Source organism: Vanellus vanellus, assembly GCF_965231255.1.
Source record: "Vanellus vanellus genome assembly, chromosome: 3".
NCBI classification, from domain to species: domain Eukaryota; kingdom Metazoa; phylum Chordata; class Aves; order Charadriiformes; family Charadriidae; genus Vanellus; species Vanellus vanellus.
In genome coordinates this window covers 21057648-21079048 of record NC_138907.1, presented here as the reverse complement: position 1 = coordinate 21079048, position 21401 = coordinate 21057648, and positions in this window count along the sequence as shown.

Here is a 21401-nt window from a genome sequence, read left to right as displayed (position 1 = left end):
ACAGGACTTCAGCATTAAGTGCTGTTGGTCACATTTCTCACCCGAACTGAGATGCAGACTGCACGCCCAGGAAGCAAGGTGTTTGTGTCTAATGTTTCATGAAGCTGATGCAAAGGAAGAGAACTGCACAGCTCTGCAACCTCCTGAAATTCGTGGGCGCGTGTGGGATTTCCCCCTGTCCCCAGCACTTTTGCCTGCCATCCATTTCTGGGTTTATCCCCTGAAGTTGGTCACGCTGCCTAGGCGTTTATCTACCATTCGAGGTAGTTTTAGATCCACCTGCTAATCTCTCAGGAATGCTGAAGAGATTTTATTGTCACACAAAGTGCTTTGAAGCCTTTGGGTGAGAGGGAGAAGTGTAAAGCTTTAAATTAAAAAGTGCTTCATTTCCAGTTAGTATTTCTTGAGAGAGTGGATGCCACACAGGGCACTGTTTACTACAAATGGGGCAGAATTTGATGCAGATGATGATTCATCTAAGCTTCAAAAGAAATTTTACAAACAACTGAAAGTCCTCTGTAGCTTCTTCACTAGCTTTTTGGGTTTGTTTTTCTTTTGATTGAGGATCAAACATAACACTATTGTTTGCTTTTTCCTGCCAAAGATGGCAGAACAAGGGTGTATCATCCTCTTTTGATGACTGGAGCTCTCCAGGGCACACAGTTCTCCATACCGACTATTTGGTGCTATCTTACGGACCAGACTAACAGCAGAACAGATGATTTTATCTCCTCAATACAAGCCTGCACCTTGCTTTACAAGTCCGTCACTTCAGCGTCAGATCCAGCTTCACTTTAAGATTTGTTAGTTCATTTATAAAATCACTTGTATTAAAATGTCTGTTTTCAAAGTTTTGATCTGACAGATTTCCTGCTTAGCTTGTGGAGTTTGTGCTTCATAAATATTTTCTTATGGCATCAATTCTGCAGTGTCCCTGGCACACAGCCAGCATGACTTCTAACACCTTCAGTGGCTTGCTCATGAATCCTGTAAATGAAGAAGTATTTCCCAAATGATGATGACAAAGAGTTTCCAGAGTTTATGTATTTGAGAAAACCCTTAGCTTACTTAACAGATAAGATGCAAATGCTAAGTTCAGCCAGTAAATTATTCATTTATTTCTTGTAACAGCTGGTTCTGCATGGGAACAGAGACATAGAAGAAATTCAAGTCCCAGAGAGGTAGTCTGGTCCGGCAACAGTGCCCTCCACTAAGAAACGTAGACCTAGAAGCTTTATATAGAATAAATCAATTATTTAACTCAAGCTGGTGAATGTTTAACAGTTTAAAATACCAACCTACTCATGGCAATTATACAGCGAACCATTAAAACATTCATAGACCACTAGTTTCACTTAAACAAACAGCTCGTCTACTCTTCCTGGTGTTCACAGGTCCCAGACCGTCAGCCCTCCCTCCCAGGTGCCCATGGGTGAAACGCGTGTGCTTCCTGCGGCGGGGGCTGTCCTTCAGAGGAGTTCCAAATGCACAGGGGTGGCTAGCAGAGGAAGGAGCCTCGCTTTGTAAGATGTGGGCTAATGTAGTGTTTGCTAGAGCAACGGCTGCTAAATATTTGATTATCTCAAATTAACATCTCCAAGGAGCTGGGTCTGGCACTGTGCTATGGGCTCAGAAATGCAAATCATTCACTATGAAAATATTGTTATCAGCTTTTCGGGAATCGCTATGTTAAATAAAACAGGTGTGAACATCGCTCCCAGCCCCAGCGTTATCCTACCAGCCCAGAGCTCTTGGAGCTGGGAGAAAGAAGTGGACTGCATGGAAGAAAAGGCTATGTGTATCTCTGGGAGGGTGACAAGATTAATGGAAGAATTAAATTCCGCAAGGTTTGTCAATTGAATTGCATTTGTGAGTAGTAACAGGATTTAACTTTTTCCAGAACATGACAGTTCTGTTCCTCTTTTTACTGTCGTAATTTTGCATTCATGAGAGTTGTACTGGCTGGAACAGACCTGGACCAGAAGGAAGAAAGTGTTCAAATTCTTTTACTTTAAATTACAGGCTTTCTCTTTGTCTGTCTGCCTTTCCTTAAAGGACAGGTACAAGCTGTTTGGTTAGGAGCTGATCTTACACTGTAAAACCATCCGCAGAGGCACTGTTACAGTGTAGTGGACTCCCAACTCTGCTAGCAACATGAAGGAAAACAAATTTGATTTGTGCTTATGTCTGTACATTACTCTGGCTGATATAATCTAGACTAAAGAGTGTATGTAAATATTTTTGTTTTCCTTTTATAGTTCTCTTGTTCACAGTCATTTTATAGAAATTGATTTTGATTTTTTTTTTTGGAAGCCTGTTGGAAAACATCTTTGTCCCAGGAACTAGAGTAGATCTGCCAGTGTTGCCCATTTTGGTGACCACTCAACCTCATCTACCACCAAGCTGCTTTTTTTTGTGGCCGTTTATTGTTTTTCCTGAAGTTTAGGAGCCCAGGGTGACCCTACTGTACGTGTGACAGACAGCAGATCTTCTCAGTAACTCTTTAGATGTTCAGGGCACGTTAAACTCAAGAATCACACTCCAACCGTTTGTGCATGTGCAGTAAATTTGGTTTGGACCTACAGGGATTGGCAGATCTAGGACAACTGAGTGTATAATGGCAGCACAGGATTCATTGAGAGAAAATTCTCTTAAGTCATTTAAATCTGTCCTTTTTAATTACTACTTATTTATTCAAATGTCGCATGCCTGTGGAGAAAAATAAGCCAACACAAGGTTTCATGTTTCTGCTTTTCAGTTAAGCAAGAGAGCACTTTGAATCCATTTCCACAAGACCTCCACCATGGTCTCCTCTGGCTTGAATGGTTTCAGTTTTTCTAAGAACTAATGAAAGCTCCAAAAACAGAGAGAGAGAAAAAAAAGAGAAAGGTAATTTTCTGAGTAGAAACCTGTATGCAATTTGGGTCGATGCCTGAAAATAACCTCAATTCCATTTTCTTTTTCCTTCAAGAGGTCTCCCTTAAAGCATGGTCTAATCTTGCCTCACACCCAAGAGCAAACAGTGCTGTGTGCTTCACGTCCTGTTGGACGACTCTGAAAGACCGCAGTACAGTTGCAATTTTGCAGACGAGCTGTGGTCCCTTCTGGGACCTCTCTGCAGTGGGGTGGATAAGAGTTGTCTCTGCTTTGAAGCCAACACCATTCACTGTGCTGCTGCCTTGCGTTTATGTAGTAATTCATGAGGACATTCACACTGACTTCTCTAAATTATTACACAAGGTACAGAATGACAGTTAATCGGATGTAGGGTCTGGCAATACCTTTTTAGCCGTGTCAGCAAACACTGCTGAAAACAGGTTTATTGACAGAGTGCTAGAGTGACTCCTGAGGAAACATACATGTGCTAAAGTCCATCTTCACTAAATATTCCCATTTTGACAGACAGCAAACATCCTGTAGCATGGACACAGCTATACCAGCTACAGGTGATCATAAAAGAACAGTTCGGTCTAATAAAATAAGCGATACCAGTTTAATATATCTTATGGTGATATGATTGCATCTGCAGCAGCGTAACCTGTAAGCAATCACGCCTTTTACAGGCACATGAGCTGAGAGAGGTAGTACAGTCCTGTTATCAAGAAGTCTTTGCTAAACAAGATACGGCCGGGAATTTGAGCACTTCCTGGATTTAACCAACTCCTCTAATAAAGTGATTTTACAGAAGAGAGAACATGGAAATTGATGCAATTAGCAATTGCATTTTTGGCTATCTGCCCAGGCAAAACTGTGAATCAACAGCCAGGTGAATGATTTCCACCCATGTAAATTCAGAGCACCTATGGATGCTCTTTTAAAACACCTCCAGGAGAGAGTCGTGCCTCTGGGTCAGGGTCTGACCCCAACCAGCCTGTGTCCCCAAAGGGCCCTGCGGAGCCAGCGTGACCCTGCCCTTGAGCTCTCCTGATATTCCAGGCACATCTTCCTTTGTGCTGTACTATATACCACCAGTTTCTTCCCTCCTGTGGCCTTTCCTTTTGGCTTTATTTTCAAATAAATTGTATCTGCCATTGGGCCTCCAGGCTGCCTAACGGCACAGGAAATGACAGGCAGAGAGGGGATTTCTTTGCAAAACCGTTTGCTGACCCTCCTGCCTGTCCCTTGGGAAGAGCAAGGCTATGTGTGCGATCCGTGGCGCTATTCCAGTCGCTCCTTCCATTCAGCAAACAGAAGGATAACATACCTTTCAAAGGCATACGTTAAACCTGTCCCTCTTCATCTAATTATCAGATGCGCTCTTTTTAATGGAGGGCATACAGCTGGTTCCCATCTACTCAGCTGTGGCTCACTTTTTTTACGTTGTTGTTTGTTTTTTTTTTTTTCCCGCTTTGGGTTAAATTGAGAATGAGGTTTCATGAAATGGCTGTGGTCAGAAGGAGCTGGCCTGGTCTGCTCCCAGCCACACACCACAGACTCCCATCAGCATCCTTGTTGCCAGCTCTGACGCTCGTCAGACCTCTCAGCAATCCACTTTATCAAGCAGGCAGAAAACTATTTGATTCCTAGGTGCTGGGTTGGTTCTCTGCTGGCTTAGAGAGCAGGCCTGGTTCACCGAGGGGTCGGGAAATCATTGGCGGCAGCAGGAACGTGTTTCTGGGAGCAAGGAATGGAGTATAGGAGTAGGTTGTCCTTTTGGGGGCAGTTTGCAGTTAGAGCCATGAGCTAATGCCAAATAGTGGTGGTCACACTTCACCGCTGCTCCCAGCTGCGTTCTCCTGCCTTTACCCTTGTGTGGAATCTAGAGATGGAGTGGCTTCAGGGTGAGTTGATTCAGCTGGCTGAGCTGGCTGAAAACTACTCATTTTTATGGCACAGTTAGTTTGCCGCTGTTATCAGCCAGATGAACAGATTTGCCCTGTGGCCACACAGCCACTAGATGCAATATAAGGAAAGCAACATGAACAGGAAACACGGACAGCAACTAGCTTGGAGATCAGCTCAGCTGTAATACCAAAGTGCACCTTAAGAAGTAGCCACACCAATGCAGCCACCCTGCTGTTACTGGAATAGTCAGGTCACTAGATAGTTTGTTTCCCCACCTATGCTCTTCTGCTCTAATGAACGTAGTTTCAGTGCAGGAAGCGTATTTTTATCTCCCTTATTCTGTGCAAGTAGAATTGTATTCCAGCAGGCAATTTCAACCACTTCTGATTTGTGGATTGCTAGGGGAGAGGCAGATCCTGCACAGCGGGACTAAATTGATTGACTTCCATTCCTTTGTAGCTTTTGTGGACCTTGGAAGTTGTTCACAGTGGCAACAACCGTAGGCTGAAATCTGCTGCACAGCAGAACTGCTGAGAATCACACAGGCCCCATCAGACTGCTGATAGTGTTTTGACATAGTTTTCTTCTTTCATTTTTTTTTTTCTTTCTCATCAAGGATAATAAAATCTGAGCAGATTATGGTGCATGAGGCTGATGAACTAAGGTGGAAACTTTGAGCTAAAACCTCACTCTGGTTTCCTAATGGACAGCACAGGACAAATTACTGAGACAGGACTTCTGCTTCTCTATATCTGCGAGCAGGCTGTCCTCAAAGAGATAAGTAGTAACATCCTTTCTTACAAAAGTAAGGCGAGATCCTTTGTTCCAAGGCAGAGTCACAAATCCAAATTTGTGTATGGGCTGCACTGGTAACCGTGCCTTTTCTTGGCTTGCAGATGTTCCTCTTGGAGACACTGTGGCTCCTCTCGCCACCACTGCAGAAGGCTGTGTTTTGGTATGATGGGGTTTCAGTGGCAGTACTGGCTCATAGTGAAATGCAGCCGCCTTCTTTTTACCCCACCCTCTCTCTCTCTTTTTAAACTGCCTTTATTCCCAGATCTGGGTCACAGCCCAGCCCCGTAAACAATTGAGTCAGTACAATTGTCAGGGTGAAGGGCTGCAAGGAGAGGAGCGTGAATGAGTGAAATGGCAAAGGGAGTGGCAGGCAGGATCTCCCTAAGCTGCAAGCCCTCATTTTCCATCAAGCCAGAGTTCAGGACTGGCACATTTCACATTTAGTACATCCATAATCTGACCCAGCCCATTTGGTTTAAAATGTCTGGTTTATTTACATACCTCTGGTCCATATCTTGCTGATGCTTGAGAGGCATTGCTGCTGAACGGGTCACACGCTTTTCCTTTTAAATATAGGGAGATGTCAATCCTCTTCCTTTCACATGCTTTGTTGCAAGATAGTGAAATCTTTGAATGAGGAGGGGAATGGTGTATTAACATATAATTTAAAGTAATCACGGAGTCATCCACTGTGGACCTCATCATGTATCTCATGTAAAACAGGGTCCAGGATGGCTGGCATGTGAGAGAGTTTCATCAGGGAAAAACAGAGCAAGAAGTGGAGAAGAAGTTCTTGAAGGAAAAGCTTAACTGAGGTGATTACATCTCACCAGCCAGATTTCTGAACCGTATTCCCAGGAGAGAAATATCTGAATGCCTGATTCAGTGGTGATGCGCTCCTACACACCGGTCCTAAAATAGCAGAGGTTAACAACGCTCAAAATGTCAGCACTAGGCCCCCGAGATAAAACGCTATCATCATGAAAGGAGCAATTCTCTTGCTTCCTTCCATCTGCAGAATCTGTGTAAGCTGGCCTCCACTTAAGGCGCCTTACCACTGCAATTATGTGAGTTAAGAGCTGGGTCTTTTGCTGACATAGTTACGCTGATAAAAGCCCTCGTTTAGATGTAGCTATACAGACATAAGCAGGAAGAGTGCGTCTTTAACCTCACCGAGATACTCACAGCAAAAAAAAAAAAAGTATCTCTGGTATAGACAAGCCCTTAGGCTCAAAACTATATGAGTGTCAGATCTCCTGTTGTGTGTTGCTTTTATTACAGGCCTCCATAGAATGCCTGTCATTGTAATCGCTGAGTAGCCTTTATAAAACAGCAAACCAACAATATTTTCCAGCTAGAGAACAGGCTCTGATATTCGCAACAGCAACTGACATTTCTTTCCAGATCAAAACCTGGGGAAGGAAATTCCTTGCCAGATGGAGTCCCCAAACATCACTAGTGGTGTGCCCAGTACCTCCCAGTAACCTGTTAGCCACCACAGACAGCCGGTTCTTGCTAATCCTCTCTATTCAAAAAGAGGGCAGTAGCAATCTTTGCTGGTTGAACCTTATCACTGTGGTGCGAAATGCCGCATTCAGGTCAGTGGGTATTCATTCTGAGCCCCTCACTATGTTTTGTGTGCAAAATGTTATTATCTCACTGTTGATGACTTTAGCAGAATAACGCAGTCCCCAGGCCTCAGTGATCTTGTCAGGAAGGGGCTGGTCCTGAATAGGACTCCCAGATCCCACAAAAGTAAGTAGGAGTATGCAATATGACTGGTTTGATGAAAAAAATACTTATTTAGAGGCAAGTAATTTTATGCACTACAAAATATCTAATAATTTTGATCTTTTTTAAGAGTCATGTAGGAGTCAGGAGAAAAATCCTTCAGGAGGACTGGAAAGACCTGAACATCCAAAGAAAATGTCTAACCACAAGTGAAAGAAACAAGATGTCAGCTTTAGCAACGCATTCATTGCAAAAGGACCCAAGTTTTCAGTTCATTTTCTTTTTCGAAAGAGCTTGTTTTCCTCAACTTGTAAAATACATTAGAGGGAAAACATGTGTTTTGAAAGAAAAGTTGTTTTTTTTCCCCCCAGTGACACATTGCAAGACCTTGCCTCCTAATGCCTTGCAGGAGTTAGTTTGATGATTCCTTCTGACACCCTAAAGCTCCGAGACTCTACAAAGAGGTAGTGAAGGGATTAAATAAATTACTCGGTCACTGTGGAAAATCATAGCCAGGGAGTCAGAACACCAGGAGCCTGAGGTTTCTATGGCTATTGTACGAGACAGACAGCTTCATCTTGTCACCCGTGTAGGATTGCAGTACTATTTTCTTTTCTTCTTTGAACAAACTGGCTCATGGCCAGTGATTTACCGGTCTCAGTTCTAGAAGGGTGGAAGCCACTTAGTTGTCGCAAAGCCTCAGACAAAGGTAGACAAAAGCTTTGCGAAAAGTCTCAGCCGTCCCTATTTAGAATGGCGGCTGCTCAATATCTAAAGAACTGAGCTCTTAGGTATCAAGGGATATAGTAAAGTCTTAAATAATCTGCAGACTATTAGAGGACAAATAAAGGCTCTGGCTGGGAAGTTACTGAATGTGCAAGGATTTCCAGTATCCTGTTTCCTAGGTGCCATTAAAAACCCACAGCCTTTAATTCCGCAGCAACTCAGCTCCCCCTGTGATACCATTAGGTATACGTGGCTGGACACAAAAAATGTGCCAGCTCTTACCTGAAAGCGTACTGCTACACGCTGTAGCATGTAAATTCATCGCTGTCTGTTGACACAAGTCACCCTTCCTCAGCATCACTTTACTTAAACAACCATACGGTGCGTGTTCGCGTGTGTATTTGTACGTAGAAGAAACAAGCTCCCCCCAGTCAGCCCCTCACCCTGCTAACGCTGCTCGTACCCGCAGCGCAGTGAACAGCCCAGCGCCCTGGCAAAGTGGGGGAGCCCCAGGGGGTTCCAGAGAGCCGGCGGGGAAGGACGGCCCTGTGCCCTCAGCACCGTGCCCGGGAGCCGAGGCTGCTCCCTGGGCTCCCTCCCAAGCTTCCCCTGTGACCGCAGGCCGCTAGCTTTCATTTCTGGGTGCCTCCGATTTCCTCACAGATGAAACATCCCTGCTTGGGAGCCAGGTGCAGCCAGCGCTCAGGGGCACGGCCGAGCCCCTCCTGCCGCGTGTGCGTTTCCATCCCAGCGGCTGATGCCAAATCGTTCCTCGCGTTGCCTAACTGTCCTGTCACCTCTGGTAACAGCCGCCCTTGGCAGCCGACCATTTCCTCGCAGACTGGTGAGCTCACCGCCGCTTCAGAGCTGTGTCTGAGAAGTTGCTGGAGCTGTCTCGTTCGGTGTCAGAAAACCGAATTGCATGGCCCGCTGGTAGTGGCAGCTCACCGGGCAGCAGGCCCAGTGACTAAAGGGAAGGGAAGGGGGAAAGCCGAACCAGAGCAGCCAGGCTCCCCTTCTTGCTCTGCCACTCCTTGGCTTTCGTAGCCGCGAGTGGGTCGCTCAACCTTCTCATCTTTTAGTAAAACAGACACAGCCTTGCAAAACGTACCAAGGTCCTCAACAGAAGGAAGCACACAGAGTGAAATGCGGGGCTTACTCCTAAATGTTCTTTGTTCAGCTTTTAGAAAAGAATCAGCTTTACTACAGCATCCACAGTTTCAGTGCTGTGCTTAGGGACCCAGCCGAAACCCCATCTCCGGTACTGCGGTGGTGTGCAGTCCTAGCACAATTCCATAGTTGTTCATAGAATCATAGGGTTGGAAGGGACCTCTGGAGATCATCTAGTCCAATCCCCCTGCCAGAGCAGGGCCACCTTAGAGCAGGTTGCACAGGAACGTGTCCAGGCGTGTTCTGAATGTCTCCAGAGATGGAGACTCCACCACCTCCCTGGGCAGCCTGTGCCAGTGCTCTGCCACCCTCAAGGTAAAGAAGTTCCTCCTCATGTTTAGGTGGAACTTCCTATACTCAAGTTTGTGCCCGTTACCTCTTGTCCTGTCACTGGGCACCACCGAAAAGAGCCTGGCCCCATCCTCCTGGCACCCACCCTTTAAGTATTTATAAGCATTGATCAGGTCCCCCCTCAACCGTCTGTTCACTCCAGATTAATAGATCACGTCTTCTTAAAACAGTCCTGCTTTTAGGGGAACGCTGAACTTGGTTAGTGTGTTTTCAAATATATGTGGCCACATCCAGTTAAAGACAAACCCAGGTTCCATTTGTTGGGCGATATCTTGCCCCATGCAGTACAGATGAACTCAGTTCATAACTGTAAGTGAACAGCATCCAGCAAAACTGCCCAAAGGAAAGCTTCGCTGCCCTGTTGTCACTAGGTAGGGATCGCTAATAGCACATAGTCAAGTGCTAGGTAAAAGTCAGGCTACACTGCAAAGCCAGATAAAATTACCCTTCTGTTAACAAATGGTGTAAAATTACCCAGTTTGGCTAACCTTGAATTCCTCCTGGTTTCTGGGGAATTTATGTCCCAAATTCCTTGAACTATATAATAAGATGATTGCTATAATATTTTATTTTGGTTGTGTGCACGTGAAATAGGGCGGACTGGTAATACACCAGAGACTGTGTTGAACAGCAGCTGTTACACTTTCAAAGAGCATTACCGAGCTTTTTATAGTTGGCTGCAGTTGACATCACAGCTAAATAGAGTCTCACTCTAAAGCATATTCCACCCAGCCCATGCAACCTTAAAGCCATGCATTGCTGGGAGGAGAGAGGGTCACAGGAAGCAATGAAATGCCAGCATGGAAGTAAAAGCCTGGGGATGTGTTTTCTTCTTTTTCCCACATCCATTAGGAGAAATGCTCTTGAAAGACTTCTTCAGGAAGAGCAACTGCCACTGGAGAAGAACGACAAGGTGAAACCTCTCATCTTGGGACCCAGCGTTCAAATCTGGCCGAGGTCAGCAGTGACTGACACCTGTGGTGACCTAGTGAGTAGGTAGCTCTCAGTGCCTCTCAGATGACTGTCCAGATCAAAAGAGGCTAAAATCACAGCTGCTGTTTTCTTACCACTGGTGCCACCGTGATGGTGCTAGAAGCTGGGTAAAAGCAGCTGTGCAGTAAAAACCATTGGTGTGGAGCATCACACACCCAAGCGCCTTTATGGACTGGACCAGCAGCTTCCAGAGCTTTTGGGAGAGTGTTTTCCACCACACTCGCTACTGAGAAAATAACAAAGCTGGGTTTGGAAGCTTATGCATAACTCTAGGATACTGGGGATAATGATCCCTGAGGGTGACATCTGCTGCAGCACAGACCTCCTGAATGAAACCTCTGCATTGCTTTACATCCTTGCAGCCTGGCACACCACTGCCCTCAGGACCTGCTGCAGTAGCACGAGGGAGCACAGTTTGGGAACAAGTCCCATAAACCTGAAGATGGGGACTCACCACGCTGATTCAGAGCAACTCCTGCCTGTGTTCTGCAATCTCCTTAGCTAACACAAGGGGATTAGCGGCTAAGGGAAGTGTTTGGGCCAGGACAGCTCTCCACACTGCAGTGCTCCATGAACTCACCAAGGCACGTAAAAAGCCACATACTTCCCCTGCCTGCTAGAGAGATATGGGATGAGATACATGATGTACTTCTTCCCGATGCCTGCCTGGCATTTTTGTCCAGCTAGCAATGATGCCAGACCGTGGACCTGAAATCACACATACTAATCAAGTATTTTTTCCCAAACTATCCAAATTGTTGCCCTGGTGACTTCCAGGCCCCCTTTTCTCTTTCCATCGTCGCATCTGTTGGGTGACAACAGATGTGATGATACAAGAATAGGAGCAGCTGCTGTGACTGCTGCATGTGACTGGTTCTCTTCCACATGGGATAGTCGGAAGATACTTTTGGTTCCATTTCTTTCAAGGGTGCTGCTCAGGGGACTGTCCGTGTGATACAAGACACGCAAGATAGGATACAATAAAACAGCAGAGGCTGAAACACTGCCAAATAAAAGCTTAGTGCAGTGGTTTCCCCAGTGCTGACTGTATGAGCTCTAGCCCCCAAAGCTCCTAAATCCACCCTGTGGATTTGTGTGTGTCTGAATATCTGTACTACTAAATTGCTGGACATACTCCATGTGAATGGCCTGGGATTCCTGAGGTACCTTTCACAGCTTAACATGCACTGCACCTCTCCTCTGAGTCTGTGACTGAAGATCATTTGGTATTCAGCTATGGTTTCTTCTGAGATCCTAAAAGACCTCACAGGAAAACGTTGATGTCTTACTCTTTCCCCGACCTGCTCTGTTTCATCTTGCAGGGACCCACCGTCCTGGCACGAAGTCCATTTGAAAGGCCAAGCCAGGGATGTCTAGCCTACCTTCACCAGGAAAGGCTGCGAAATGTGAGGAGACGGTGCATCACCACAGTCTGAGAGCCTTCCCCAGGCATTGGTTAGATGGCGTGCCAAAAATGTCACGGGTAAAGAGTTACTGGTACAGCCCCTTTCACAATCTGCCACTGTTTACTGTCTCAAGGGTGCGCTGGCACAATTTGACCTTAAAGCTGCATGGACACAAGCCTCCTCTATGCTGGAAAATGCATCATCCTCGTAGCCAAGTGCATCGGCACGTACCCAGCGCAGCAGCCAGGAATGATCAGCACTGCCTTCCCCCTGTCCGAAATGTCAAATGAATTTCTGCTTAAACATGTGACACCGGCAACCACAGAAGTCCTCTCCAGCCTCACCCCAAGGTTGTTGCTGCCCTCTTCATGCTGTGCTCCCACCTGGCACTACATCAAAGGGACCAGCGGAGAGTGTCACACCGTCTCCTCACCAAGGCACACGTAGCCTGTGTACTTCGTGCAGGGCAACTGAGAGTGGTCCCCTCCAATGTCCCCACACCGTTACCAGTGCTGCCCTCCGCTCCTCTTCTGCCCTGTAATAAAAACACAGTTCTAACAGCAAAATCTCTCTTTTAACATGTACTACTTATTTTCTTCAGGAAGGACATGGAAAATAACACTTTGCTATGTAAGAAAAGCCACGCTAGGACTATTTTGCTAATGTAGTGTACCCATAAACAGGCCTGATGGAGGCATTTCCTCACCAAAAAAAGTGCCAACCAAAGCGGGTACATCCCTTGCTTATTTCTGCTGAGCCTACCGGAGGCACTGCTGGCAAAGGTATTTTCTGCTTAGCTTGCCCCTTCTATTTATGCCATGCTTAAAGATCAACTCCCAAATGGCCCAAACTTCACCCAGAAAAAAAAATTGCAAATATCTAAACTATGGCTATTCTGCAAGGGCTCCAAAGAGAGCTTTATGACTCCTTTTTTTTTTTTTTCATTTTTCATGATTCCTATGTGCCTTCATGGAGAAAACCAATAACCTGGACCCACAGAAACAGAGAGGATTTCACAGGAGTCGCTCTCCTTTTGTTGTGAAGAAAAAATTAGTAAGTCTTTCCTACTGTGCGATGTGGTCCATGGTTTCTGCGTCTGCTAAAAACACCAGCAAGAGTTTCAGGACTGTCCCTGGGAAATGTGGACAGAGAAAAAAGGTCAGGCAGACCTGCAATGACCTGGTCTTCTGCAGCTCTTTGTGCATACATGGTCCTAAGTAAAATTCCCATCTGAAACCAGGTTTTCCACTTTGGTTAGCCAAAGGAATCAGGTGAAGCTGCATTGCTTAGATAAATTGATATTGATTAGATAAAGGCTGGAGATTATTGATTAGATAAAGGCCTGGAGAGCGGGAACCAGGCACTGATCCTGCTCTGGAACAGGGATCTTCTAGGAACAACCCTGTGTGTCTCTGCCGGCATGCCATGCACCTTCCCTTCAGCAACAGGGCCACAGGCAAGTTAGAGTGGCATTTGATGTATCCGTTTGGACAGCCCAGACTTGGCTATACACTCAATGGCAACTTGCTGCTGTGGAAAGCTGAAATGCAAAGACCTGTTTGAGATGAGGGAGGTCAGCGCTCACACGTATTCTGGACACTTTGTTAGGATGAGTGGGACTTTTGAAAGCTGGAGTAGGACTTTTTACAAAGGCGTGTAGTGACAGGACGAGAGGAAATGGCTTCAAACTGGAAGAGGGTGGATTTAGATTAGATATTAGGAAGAAATTTTTCACTATGAGAGTGGTGAGGCACTGGAACAAGTTACCCAGAGAAGCTGTGGATGCCCCATCCCTGGAGGTGTTCAAGGCCAGGCTGGATGGGGCTTTGAGCAACCTGGTCTAGTGGGAGGTGTCCCTGCCCATGGCAGGGGGGTTGGAACTAGATGGTCTTTAAGGTCACTTCCAACCTGAACCATCCTATGATTCTACGAGGAAAGAGCACAACATACAGGGGTTTGCTTGTGTGGGCACCTGCGTGGCTCTTTGCATCTTACAGCTAGAAATTATCCTGGTCCCTCAAGCAGGAGCCCACTCCATGCAGCCAGTGGAAAGATCACCATTTGTCTGAAGAGACGCAAAACCAAGCTCTTTGAGCATGGAGGATCAGTCTTTGCTCTGTCAGGATTTTCAATGTCAGCAGGTTCCCTGTTTCTCCTGGACTGCTCTGTACATGCCAGGACTCCTGCTGCCTTATCTGGTAAGAAATACAAAACATGGAGGAAGAACAGTTCAACCGAGAGAGATTAACCAAAGGAAACTCCTTATCTTCTCACTTCTGGCCTTTGATGACCCCAACTTTTCCCTATCTTGGCAAGATTTGAGAGAAATACAGCCTTTTTGAAGTGCTAGAAAACCACAAATGCTGCTATGCTGGCCCTGACCAACACACACGATGTAAAACGCCCAGGTGATGCTGTGATTGACATGATATCATATCCAGTTTTGAAATTTCCAGCCACTGTCATAAAGATTTTGTCTACAGTCACGCTTCAGGCATTGACAGTGAGCCCGAGGGTGGTGACAAAAGAGGATAGCAGCGGTGGAACTGTAAATAGAAACCTACACTACAGTGCTGCCATACCCTTTTTTTGATCACTCAGCCTTGCAGCAAACTCTCGTCACTGCTTTATACCTTCTCTTACCTCAAAGACCTTCAGACAGATGTGAAGATAGGACAGCAAAAGAGGGAAAAACATGGTCTCGTAAAGATATGGGGGACGGCCAAGGTGGCAGCACAGAGCTGCTGCGATCACTGCCGCCTGGAGTCACTCTCGATCTGGGATTGCGGTTGTCTCGTTTGGAGTCATCAATGTATTTGCTCTTTGGCGTGTGTCCAGCGGCACGGAGACACTTCCAGGGGGTGGGGAAGAAAAACCCGTCGAGGAGAAAAGTCTTAAATCCCCCAGGTAATACGTGTAAGAGAAGCTTGGTCAAATGCAAAAGAGAGAGGAAAGAATCAAGGGGGCTAAAAGATAACAGAGAAAGAGATAAAAGTACCAAGAAAAGGAAAGAGAGGAAGACCTTTAGACAACAAAGGAGAGGATTAGACTAAAGAGGCGACAAGGGTGCGCCCCTGACAAACAGGGCCAAAGTCAAATAGAAAAATAACCCTGCCAGAAATAAAAGCAGAGGTGCTGAGCTTGAATAATAGGGGAAGAAAAACAGCTGTCACATAAAATGGGGATGAGAGAACGAGGGGCATTTTGAAGGTCTGGGGCAAGAGCTGCCTGAGCAGAGTAGCCGGGGGGCCACCGGTCCCGGGTGGAGGGCAGGGACATGGCCTAGAGAGCGTGTTTGCAGAGAGGAGGGAGGCAATGTGCGGGGTGCTATCGGGCGGCTTATCTGGGATGGTGGGGGCAGGAGGACGGGTACTTTTCTATGCAAATGCGTGGAGCTTCTGCGTGAGTCAGCCACCAGAAAATTGTGCCGGGGGCTTACAAAAATCAGGATAACCCACAGGAATAATGCCTACCGGGTTCGTTGCGTGGTATTTTCTTTCTTTTTCTTTTCTTCGGTGTGATTTTAAATAGCAAAGAAATATGAGTCAATTCATGCATTGAAGAGAATTACTTCATCAAATGGCATAGTAACCGCTGCACTCCCCAGCTACGATCACCAGAAACTGCTGATTTAATGATCAACTGCAAATCCCCAGCTCAGGTGGAACTTCCCACCTTCCATCTACATGTTAAAGCTGAAAATCTTCCAGACCGTACGGAGGCCTGAATATCTTAGAAATGAAACAAGTCAGAAAAAAATGCTAGAAAAAAAAAAAACATTTTTGTTGCAAATGCCGTGATACACGAGAGACCAACAGTCCCTTGTCTCCAAAACTAACTAGGAAAGAAGATGGGAAACATTTAGTATGAATGATAAGACTGCAGCCAGAGCACCGGCCTTGGCCCACGCTTGAGCAGCAGCAGGAAAGCGCAGCTCCAGCCAATACCACTCAGGCTTGTGGGGTTTAATATCACCAGAGCAGCCAGAGGCAGAGGAAGATAGTGGAGCCATGTTCATATTATAGCAGGCATCCAGCCTTACCGGGAAAGTTCGGGTTCTGTGTATTGCCTTCTGATTTTGAACCATTGGAGCAAAATTTGCTTCGCATTTGGATCTTTTTCTCAATAACCATGAGACGTAATCTTTAACAAAAAAAAAAAAAAAAGAAGAAAAAAGTGAAATTCTCATAAAAATCTATTAATTTCAGCTGCTCATGCATCAGACATACTGAACACTGCAAGACAGAAACAGAGAATCTTGTGACTGTCATTTGCTAAGTTGGGGTAGAAGGAAGACTTCACCGCGTGCAGGGCATGATGATGAGGGTTCAGGAGTCCACCAAGAAAAGGTACAAACAATGCCTTAACGCCGCTTGCTAAGGCAAAGGAGCCTGAAAAAGGAAGAGAGGGGACTGTTCAGAGCTTTTCCTTCTGTTACTCCATGCTATTACAAGAGCATGCGGCCTCTCTGCTGTATCTCACCCTGCCTTCCCAGGCCAGCCCTGCTGTGCGTGCAGATTCTGGCTGCACCCCAGAGGGCTGCCTCTCCTAAGTAGGTGCTGTACGAAAAGGAGGTAAACAAGGTCTTGTCTTTTTCCTTAGCTCTTCCGTCCTTATCTTCTTCTTTTTTTTTTTTTTTTTTTTTTTTGTCCGGCTGCAGAGATAGAGTTTTTTCCTTTGCTTGTGCAGTGAACTAATTAAACGTTACAGGGAGTTCAGATAACCCAGTAGTTTTATATATACATCCACCTGCATCAACAGTTGTCATAAAATTCTTCATTAAGGAAAATATCTCAAAGAATGGGGTATGACCTTCTTCAGAGCACGCGAGTAAGCAAAGCAACATGATTAAATAGAGGCTCTAGGTTCTCTCACAGTACCACAAGCTATAAAATCAGAGAGGGCATAAATTGCAACACGGAATTGTTTAAGCCTCGGGCTTGCTGCCACAGCAATCTTTGAGGGACTGCCCACTCTCTGCAGAGGCAACGGTGAGTCAGGTACGTGCATCCTGCCACTCTCAGGCTACCTCAAAACTCAAAGGCAGGCTGAGGCTTAACAGTGTCTAAATTCAACTCTCAATATCCCCTGCCCCTTCAACCTGCCTCTACTATCTCCAGGTAGCTTCCTCCCGGTTGCCCTTTCCCTCTTCCCACCCCCACCATTTGCTCTTATCTCCCTCCCACTCCCAAATCCTTGATCTTCCTCTCCCTCCGAAGGTAGGGAGCCAGCTGCCAGCCATCAGACGCACTCTGCTCTTGCCCCTTTGCTACTGTTGCGTCCCCTCTGAACCTGGGCATCTCGCCCCAAATCTGCTCCTGTTGGGATTTAGCAAATGCGACCCCTTGATCTTTTCATATGCATTTGCTACGTTCTTACGCCTCCCCCACGGCCGCTTTCTTCAAGGCCTTCTGTGTGTCTGAAGCTCTTATCAACTCCTCAGAACAGAATACACGAATGGCACCACCAGGTCTTGAAGTCACGTCTCACACCTCTCAGGAAATGGCTTACCCCAACAAGTCACATCCCCCTCCTAAGCACAGGGCTAAAGTCACAAGTTACTATTAGTTCCTTGGGTCTGGCAACAGAGAAAGACAGCAGTTTAATTTTCAGAGGCGAATCACGCGAATATAGATGTAACCAAATCCTAGCCAAGCGGGACAGTCATCTTTCCGAGAGAACACAACCGCTTGTCACAACGCGTTTGTTTTAACCCCGTGGAAGATCTGTGCATAGAGCTGTTGGGCAAGACTGGCCCTTTACTTTGTGATCTGGAATAACTGGTGGCACTGCAGCTGGGCTGGGCCACACGAGCAGCGTCCTGCGTCGGGGACTGATGTCACCAGGCTCTGACATCACTCTGGTTCTCCAGTGCGATGGGCTCCATCATATATTTCTTACCTGTAGGTACAAAAAGCCCTGAAAGGGGTTCAGCCCAGCCCCTCGGTCACAGGTCATGCTATTTAGGATCCTGTGGCCCCACCGCCACGGGTCCCACTGTCACCCACACGACAGGGACGGTGCCGCACTCCCTTTCACTCCCCAGCCCCAGTGCCCAGGCGCCTGCTGCCAACTGGTGCAGCCCGGGGACAGCCTGGAGCGTGGCCGAGTCATGCTTCTGACCTTGTGGTAAGACGCTGGATCCACCTCACTGTCTCGCAGGTGAAGGCGAGCCTGAGGGTCAGAGACAAATACAGCTATTTCAGTTTTACAGACGGTGAAGCCGAGGCACAGAAGTCAGCATTTTGCCTGGGACCGCGCAAGAGACCAGAGGCGGAGCTGTGAATGCAATAGGGGCATCTTCAGCCTGCGGCGCTTTTCAAACATGTCACCGGACTGATCACACCCACCACACACGTGCAATGGGCACGGCCCAGCCCCGAGCGTGAGCGTGCCACCGTCCATCCTTCTGGGAGACACCTTCTCAAGCTCTTCCTTGTCGTAGCCGTGAGGACTAAAAACCACAAACACTATGAAATGACAACTTTAAATTAAAAACGTGACATCATTGCGAGATCTCAGAACTCCATCTAAAAGCCTGGATGTGCCTCAATATCTAGATCTCGGTGTATGTACATTGGGAAGACCTGATAAACCTCTAAAAGCATTTGGAGGCTGTAAAGAGCTTTGTCACAGTGACTAGAAGCAATCGGTGGGAAATTAAGCATTCATTTAAAGATTTCCTTTTGGGCAGAATGAAAAAACCCTCAAAACCTAAGCCTAGCATGCATTACTGGTTTTTGCTGTCAGGACCTTGCTAGAGAAGCTGGAAATTATACAGAATTTTCATGCCAGCAGAAGCTGTGGAGTAAATGTAGTCATGTATGCAACCATAAAAATGTGTCTGGTCTACAATTAATTTTATTTGTCAGATAGTTTATACAGGCACTGCTTCTTCAATATAGCTTAAACTTAAGCTAAGTCTTAACAGCAAAAATGTAGTTTTGTTTTTTTCTTAAACTTTCTCTAAGTCAATGAAAACAGGTTTGTATGACCACTGTTCCTTTTTTGGCCAGTCTCCTAACACGAGCTTTTGAACCTGTCGGCCAGTTTCAATTAGAACTGATGTAGAAATTGAAATCTCCAAGATACCAAGTCTTTGCAAGTTCAGTCAGGAAGAGAAGAGACGGCTAAATTTGCACTACTAAAAGCTTCAATCTTGGGTTTAGACACCAGAGAATTCATGTTTAAGACAGCCACCAAAAATAAAAAAAATAATAAGCCTTGCTGGAATGAAGAAATACCATTCAAGAGCTGCATCCCTGTAGAGTCCTAGAAGAAACGAAGTGATGTGAGAAGCCAGAAGAGTTTGAACACAGCAAAGGCTGTACTAGTGGTTACAAACCACTGCGTGGCAAAACCCGTTGTGTCCCATCCCCTCCAGGGCTCAGTAGCAGAACAGCGTGGCAGTTATCTAAGGGGTGTGTTTGTTTTGGCAGCAAAGACACGTCTGAATGTCCCACTGCCGCCTGCTCTTGCTGTGCATCCTGGGGTGCCCCCCCCCAGCCCCGGCTCCTTAAGTCACGTAAGGCAGGATCTTTATCTGCACGTTTGAAAGATGACTTTGTGGCCCTCAACAACCTGAGAGAACCTCCCCAGCCTGACACGCAAAAGGCTGAACAGGCAGCGGGTCAGCAAACTCTGTGCAGGGTCCATCTCCCCCTTCTCCAAAATCTCAGTGTTTCAGAGCCTGTCTTATCCTCGCTGGATGCTCGGAGCTGGCAGCGGTGACATGATAGTGTGTTCTCTGCCTGCAGCTTAAAATTGTGTTTCCATTGCAGGCACAGGCACGTTGCATGTCGTGAGAGTCCCCTTGGCACAGGTTCCTCAGTGCAGAGGCACTCCCAGTACGGACAAAAGCATAAGGAATTTCTTGACAAATATAGTGAAGATCAATGTAATCCGCCTCTGAAGCAGGCGGTAATCTCTGTTATCTACACAAGGTAGTCTGCTCTTCCCTTATCTCAATTTTAGCCATCTTGATTTCAAAAAGCGAGCCACTTCTGGATTTATGCCACAGCTTCTGCACCTCGAGGGAAGGAGTAAAATCCCCCTTTGTGCCAGATAGCACACAAATGAAAGCAAGTGTGCAGAACAGAAAGGGACAAAAGTCTGAATGTCTTCCTAAATGCTTCCAGCCTTTATCTAGGCGTAACTCCATGCAGATGCTGGCACCCACAAGGCACTGGAAGCCTCCTTGTCAGGCTACGAGGGTCACAGCAGGATGCAAAACCTCTTGTCAGGGAAAAGGAAACTCCATTGAATCCAGTCACGGTGCTTTTTTCTTGCTGCGGGAGGCACACTGCAGTACCACACAGGCATCGCTTTTAGCACATCGGTGGGATGACACTCTGTGGGAGCTGCGGAGAGGTGTGCCAATGTTGTGGGGGGGAGAGAACTGGCAGAAGAAAGCAAAGAGCTGTCTTTCGTGCCATGCTGCTCACCTGGGAAGAGGCAAAAGCCTCCTAAATCTGACGTCCCCAAACAGCACACTCCCTTACAATTAGAGCACTGTCCCCTTTGCCTTTCTTCCAATCTTAGATCCCTCTCAAACCAAGCCAAATCAGAAGGGCGGCCACCAGGATCCCGCAGAGGAAATTAGTGTGTAATACTTTCCACAACGGGAAAGGGAAAATACGATTCCTGGGCACCGGTCTTGCCCCAGAATTGCTCCGCTTTTGCATCCAGCACGTACCGCTGGTGTGCAGAAGAGGACTCACGACCAGGCTGTATCAACACCCTGGCGTTAGCCTGCCAGCGCAGAAAAGGAAACTGAGGCAGACAGAGTGGAAGTAAGCAGAGGTGAGCAGCAAAGGTGTGCAGCCCGGCAGCGCAGCCAGGCCAGCCCGCAGCCCCCGCAGCCCCCGCAGCCCCCCGCGGGAGCGTCTGCTAGGAAACGTGATCCTCCGCAGACGGGTAATGCAGTGACTGAGCGTGAACCCCACACACACCCTGCAGCCCGTGTGTGCCATTCTGGGCTGCGTCAAGGGCACCGACCGTTGTGCCCACACGACTCGGTGACAGCAGCGCGGGGGTACTGAGCCCATTTCACAGAGCCGCAAAACACAGGCTTCCCCTGCCCTGTCGCAGAACTGGCCCTCAAACTGCACTTACATGCAAGATCTATTGCAACAAAGTTTAGTTCAGGGTGTAGAAGTGGGGGTTTTTTTCTTCCACTGTAACAAAGTGGCCTCTTTTTTTTATGGCCTATGAATGTTAGATCTGTGTCTCTTAATGAAAGCTTTCAGGCCTGGGCAAGGCCTCCATTCATGTCCTCATCAGGGGCAGCATTTAGCTGCTGTTACAAGATAGCTATCGGAACACCTCTGGTACCCTGAGGTACAAGGGAACTGCGAAGACTTTTGGCTCGAAGGATGTCACAGCAGTCAGAGATCAAAGAGTCAGCCCATTTCCAGATTTATGAGTTGGGAATAGGTCTATTAG